This window comes from Tenrec ecaudatus, chromosome 5 (genome assembly GCF_050624435.1).
Source record: "Tenrec ecaudatus isolate mTenEca1 chromosome 5, mTenEca1.hap1, whole genome shotgun sequence".
In the NCBI taxonomy this organism is placed as follows: Eukaryota; Metazoa; Chordata; class Mammalia; order Afrosoricida; family Tenrecidae; genus Tenrec; species Tenrec ecaudatus.
In genome coordinates this window covers 121056147-121062681 of record NC_134534.1, presented here as the reverse complement: position 1 = coordinate 121062681, position 6535 = coordinate 121056147, and positions in this window count along the sequence as shown.

The window sequence follows — 6535 nt, the reverse complement described above, 5'->3', positions numbered from 1 at the left end:
ACACACGACAGCCCGTGTGTAGGTCAGAAGGTGTGATAGTCAGACATACACAGTATCTGGGTTTGCTACAGTCTTCTAAACTTTCTCATACATATTAATATTCACTTTTCTCTGCAAGTTCCCCAGGGTTTGTGCATTGGTTTCTCTCCTTGGACAACCCTCCCCGCTGTCCGCATGGTTGGTTCCCTTATTGTTTGGGTCTCTTCCTGCTTCTCATCAGATATGCATTCCCTGTTCATCCTCTCTCCTGGAGCATCTATGCCCCTCACTCGCCATCTCCCTGATTCTCACCGAGCCATTATCACCACCTGGTGTCTTATAGATTCATGCATATGTCTTTATTGTCTGACTCGCCACGCAGAGATGAAAGCTCATGGGTGCACATGTACTCAGCAAATAATTGTTGGATGATGAATTGAATGAACATTTATTTTATAGGGAAAAAAAGGTTAAATACGTGTTCAATTTTTTTTAAACTAGTTAATGTTTAACCCCGGAGCTAGATGCAAACTTTTCAGATTTACCTACAATGCTTTTATTTGTCTATAAGCAAATGATACAGACCGCTCTAAAAAGAAATAATGAAGGGTTATTCTTGAAGGTACTTCATACTTCATAACATTCTAACATAACATTCTATTATATTTCATAACATTCTAACATAACATTCTATGTGAACTCATTGGTAATCATTACTCCATAGCATTCCATTGTATAAGCTTGATCAGGTTCAGTTTTCAAAAAGTCATTGTCTGAATGGAAAAGAAAGCATAACATTAACCCCCCCAAATATTTTTAAAGGCCAATAATATTTGTATTCATTGGGTAAACATGATAAATCAAGATGTACACTCTTTCTAGGGGGTGTTTTCCTAACAAATATGTTTTGTTGTTGTTGTTTGCCTCAGCCATTCATCATTTCTGGAAGTTGGGATGATAAGCTGGAGTACTCCCTTAAGTTAAAACTGAAAATAGCCACTTGGTGGATTTGCAAAGGGGAAGGCTTGTTAATGTGACAGAGCAAACTTTATTTTCTCCTGACAAGCGAAAATAGCATGTTGTGGTCTGTTTATCTTTGTGCTGGCTTGCTGTGTTGATTCCCACCTGAATCTTAGAAGGAGAATATGCTCTCGTGGGTAAATTAGGTTGTGAATGGAACAGCTAAAATTCAGATATTGAAAGTATTTTTCCAGCCAAAATCTTAATGGGGGTTTCTAATGGGACTTAAAGTTTCGCTGCTGTAAGCATGTAAAACATGAAAATATAATTGAACCAAGATATAGGTAGCCACTGACATCAACAATCTTTAGAGAAAAATGAGGAATAGTTTTGTGAGTGCAGGTGGATTGAAATGGAAACTGAGGAGTGAATTCCTGGAAGCAAATATGATGCCACATCCTACAGGATGCCAGACTTGGGGTCTTTGTGTGCAGTAAGAGCTTACAATCACTTTGAGGCCTCCAAAATCCAGTATTATCATGATCATTTGTAATATCATGACTGAAAGTGCTTTACTTTGTCCTCCTCCAGCTCAGGTAAGTTAAAAGAGTCATAGTGGCCTGCAAGTTCCACAATGGGCTGCTAACTGCTTTAGTAGAGAAGGATAAAGTTGTCTGGTCTTCTGAAGACTTACACTCTTGGAAACTCCAAGAGTTGGAATTTTCTAGACTGCAATGTGCTGTTGTTTGTTAGGTAAGATGGTGCTTATGAAAGAAAGAACAGATGGAGAGAAGAATATAGACTTTTAAAAAATGTATAGTTGCATAGCAGAGAGGGCTTGGGTCAGTCTTTCTCTAATGTGTCAACCCAATCATTTGTTGGGGGGTTGAAGGAGCACTAAGTGAGAAGAGCAGGTGAAACTGGATAGGTTGGAAAGGCAAGAGAAGTGAGAATGTTAGTGTTAAATGTGTGCTTCCCACTTTCGTAAGTTCTAATTTGGTTTAGTAGTTAAGGTTAGCAGTTCAATACCATCAGCTGCTCCTTGAAGACATAAGGAGTTTTCTATTCCCATAAAGAATTCCAATCTCAGAAACTCACAGGGGCAATTCTACTCTGTCTTACAGGGTCATTTAGATGGCAGGGTGTTATGACTGGTTGTAATTTCATCTGGGAGTCGGTTTTCTCTCTCATAGGATTAGTGTAGTGTGCTTTGTGAGTCAGTCTCCTCTAAACCTAAGCAAACTGTCTGCCACAGAGTCAATTTTGACTCCCAGCAACACTGTAGGACAGGGTAGACTTATTTACAGAGAAAGCGTCATCTTTCTCCTATGGATCGATTGGCTGTTTCAAACTGCTGACCTTGCAGTTGCAGCTTAGTGTAACCCACTATGTCACCAGCAGAGGTTAAAACAAAGGTGACAGAGAAAGATAGATGACACGATATGTGGCGATGTCCAAGGAATCAGAAAGCAGAAGCTGACAGAGACAAAGCCTTTTCCTAGAGTGTGCACTCCCAATTTGTGAGAATATAAATTTATATTCCTGTGAGAATATAAATGTCTGTCTGTGAAGTTTGTACTCTCGTAGCACTATATAACTAAGACAGTGGGCAAAAAGGGGTTTTAAACGGGAATGAAATCAATCAAACATACATTTCAGACTCTGTGAAACAGAGCAGGGAAAGGTGACACTATCAAACTGTGATTTTACTTCCTGGTAATAGAACCAGAGTACCCTTAACTGCAGACACTGTCACAAGAGGAACCCAGGAAAATTCTTAAGCACATTCTCTACAAAATAAGTGTTTTTATTGAGCCACAAATTCAGACATTCAGTTCTTCTCAATATCTGTGCTGGGGGCTTTTGAATAATTTTCGATTCTTGCATTATGTGGATGTGTGCCAGAAATAGATTTAAAGTAAAGGATGGATTTCAAAATAATCTAGCTCTTGGGACCACCTAATCCCTTCTCACTATTTTTGTGCATTTCCTCAAGTATTGTGGTTTTCAACATGGGATTAGGATGTCATAGGGAGAAGTTGGATCACATGACAAAGTAAAATGTATTATGCTTGGCTCTTATCATTTAATTTCTCATAAAACCATATTCATGTTTATGTGGTCAAGAAAATACATTGTTGTTTAATTTAGCCAGATCATTTTCTATTTGGAGGGATTTGAGTGGATGTACTCCCCTTCAAATTATAGACCATGGGGGAAGAAGGAGATTGAGTGGTTTTCCAGAAATGAGACAGCTAATTTAGTGCAAAGTACTAGAGCCCAAATTCTCAACATATAGCCTCTATGTTCTTTCACTCAGAATGAACAAAACAGATGGTTTAAGAGTAAAGGTTCTCTGAGTTGACAAAGTTGGACTAATTTCTTGAAAACCCCTAGTTCTTCATTTACAATATGAGGCAAGTAGATATATTTTCTTTTTAAAGTTCTTTTGTAATCAAATGAGAGAATAAATATGAGTGGCTTTAAAAATATTTGTGGAAAAATGGAATTAAAAGTTAATGAAAATTTTACAAAGACTTTTTGAAGCTTCCCCATCAAATGCTTCTTTTAACATGGTACTTGACCAAGTCTTAGAAAATAGTTAATATATGGTAATCAATCGATATTAATTTTAATAACTTTAACAAATTGACACAATCAGATTCTCAAAACAACAAAGATGTATTGTCTGGCAATTCTGTGGGCTGGGAACCGCATTCTGTCTTCTGCTTTAGGTTTTACAATGTTGAAAAATTCATGGTGTCAGCTGGTTGAATCTTTATTTTGAGATTTAATTAGGAAAAGATGAGATTCTAAGTTCCCTCAGGTTTGGGCAGAATTTGTTTTCTTCAGATGTGGCCCTGCGATCCCCATTGTCTTGCTACCTGTTGACTGTAGGCTTATCTCAGCCCCCAGAGACTGTTTGAGGACCATATGAAGCCATCTCTGCCAGGGGCTGCTTGCAGCACTGCAGTTGCCTTCTTCAAAGACAGTAGGGAAACACCTTGAATTTTAAATCTCTCTGTTCCAGAAGGGAGCCAGTTCCTATCATGGATCAACTTTTTAGGCCAGAATCATTCAGAATAACCTCCTTTTTTTTACAAAGTCAAAAGCCACCAGTTTGTGAGGCCCTAATTCAATCATCGAATCACTGGAGTGAGAATCATCATAACTCAGTCAATTCACAATCAAGGGAGGGAATTACGTATGAGGTGCATGCCAGAGAGTAGCAACCAAGGGGCTTGCCACTGAATTCTGCCTACCACAGAGAAATATTAACTCTCACTAATGCTTACTCATGTGGTGAAGTGAAATCATTTAGTTTGGTTTCTCCAACCATTATTTCTTTAATTTCAACCAAATTATTGTATGGATGATGCAAATAGAGTTTTCAAAAGTCTATTTTGCCAGGTTCACTGGAGAAACAAATTCAGTGACACATGTGTAAGAAAGAGCTTTATATCAAGAACCTTTACCTATTGGGAAAACATCCCAGCAGAGTCCAAGTGAAGTCCGTATTACCTAAGTCCTGCAGTCTCCCACAGTGACAAGCTGTGATGCGGAAGGCAGGGCTCTGGCTGCCATCGGGGTCAGCCAGCAGGAAGGAGAAGGCAGAGCAAGAGGGGAAGTCTCCCAGAACCCTCCTTATGAGAAGGCCACGCCCACAAGAAGATACCATCAGGCTGTGACCTGATTGACAGGCTAGACTCCACCTGCATTCCTCTATGCCAAGTTGACATGAAATTATGTAACTTCCACAATCTCTAATAGAGGGAATTGGGCAGGTTTGTCGTTCCACTTGTTATAAAGTGACCCATTTCAGCGGCAGGAAAGGAGCTAATGACCAGCAAAAAATATGAGCCCGGAGTGAACCAAACCAGAGATCCCTATATGGAGAGTTAGCAAAGAAGCAACTCTGAGAACATGAGGAAGAGCAGAGGCACAGCACCCAAACCAGAAGTAGAGCAGGAGGCTTCCCGGCAAAAGGAAGAACAGAGCTGGGTGCTTTTTGTGCAGGAGGCTGGATTTTAGCCGCAGCGAAGGAGCTTTGTAACACTTGCATCAGCATAGCAGAGAGATCCACCTGAGAAGACATGTTGTTGGCAAAAGAACTGTTCCCTTAACATTTTGTAACTTGTTTTTGTTTTTATTGTTAGGTGCCTTCAAATTAGTTCACACTCATAGGGCCCTATGTACAACAGAACAAAACACTAATTGGTCCTCCTTCTTCATCACAAGTATTCGAATGCTTTAGCCTGCTGCTGTAGTCACGTCTTGTAGCCACAAGATGTTAATGCATCTGTGGAGGATCTTCCTCACTTTTCACTGCACTCCTATTAAACATGAGCTCCTTTCCAGGAACTTGTCTCTCCTGAGCACATATCCAAAATATCCGAGACAAAGTCTTGACTCTCAGGAGCAAGCTGGATGCACTTCTTCCAAGACAGATTTGTTTCTTTTCTTTGGCAGTTCCTGGTACTTTGATATTCCACATTGACACTGTAAATGTAATGATTCCTCTCAGGGTTTCTTATTCACTGTCCACCCTTTACATGAATAAGAGGCAATGAAAAACGCCATGGCTTGGGCCAGGAGCACCTTAGTCCTCCAAGGAACATCCTTGATTTTCAGCACTCTAAAGAGGTCTTGTGCAAAAGATTCATCTAAGGCAACTAACTCACCGTTTCGTCTTTTGACTGCTGCTTTCATGAGCATTCATTGTGAATCTAGCAAGACACAATCCTTGACAACTTCAGTATTTTCTCCGTTTTTCACTGTGTTACCTGTTGGTACAGCTGTGATGATTTAGGTCTTCTTTACATTGAGTCATTAATCATACTGGAGTCTGCAATGCTTGAGCTTCATCAGCAAAGGCTTCAAATCTTCCTCACTCTCATCAAGCAAGGCTATGCCATCGACGTAGCTCAGGTTGTTAATAGGCTTTCCTCCGATCCTGATGCCACATTCTCGTTCATACTCCTATAATCAAACTTGTTTGATTTCTCCTCAGCATAGAGATTCATAAGAATGGTGAGAGACTAGAACCCCAACACACATCTTTCCTGATTTTAAAACATGCAGTAATTCATTGTTCTATTTTCACAACTACTTTTTGATCCAAGTACAAGTTCTGCATGGGCACAATCACGTGTACTGGAATTCTTTTTCTTCTCAAGGCTGCCCATAGTTTATTATCATCCACATAGCCAAATGCCTTGGCATAGTCAATAAAACACAAGTAAACATCTTCTGATATTTTTTACTTTGAGCCAAGATTCGTCTGATATCAGCAAAGATATCCTTTGTTTCATGCTATTGTCTGAATGTGGCCTAACCCTCTGGCAGCTTCTTGTACTATTGAAAACCTTGTTGAATGATCTTAAGCAAAAAATTACTTGCATGTAATATCTGTGATATTGTTCTATAGTTTGAGAATTCTCTTGAGTCATCTTTCTTTGCTGACACAGAAGAGTGGGTGCTTCCAGTGTTTCATCAGCTTGTTAAACCTCTCAGTTCATAGCCCAACAATTCCTAGAGCATTGATTTTGCCTAATGTTTTCAGTGCACTTGAACTTCTTCCTTCAGCACCACTGGT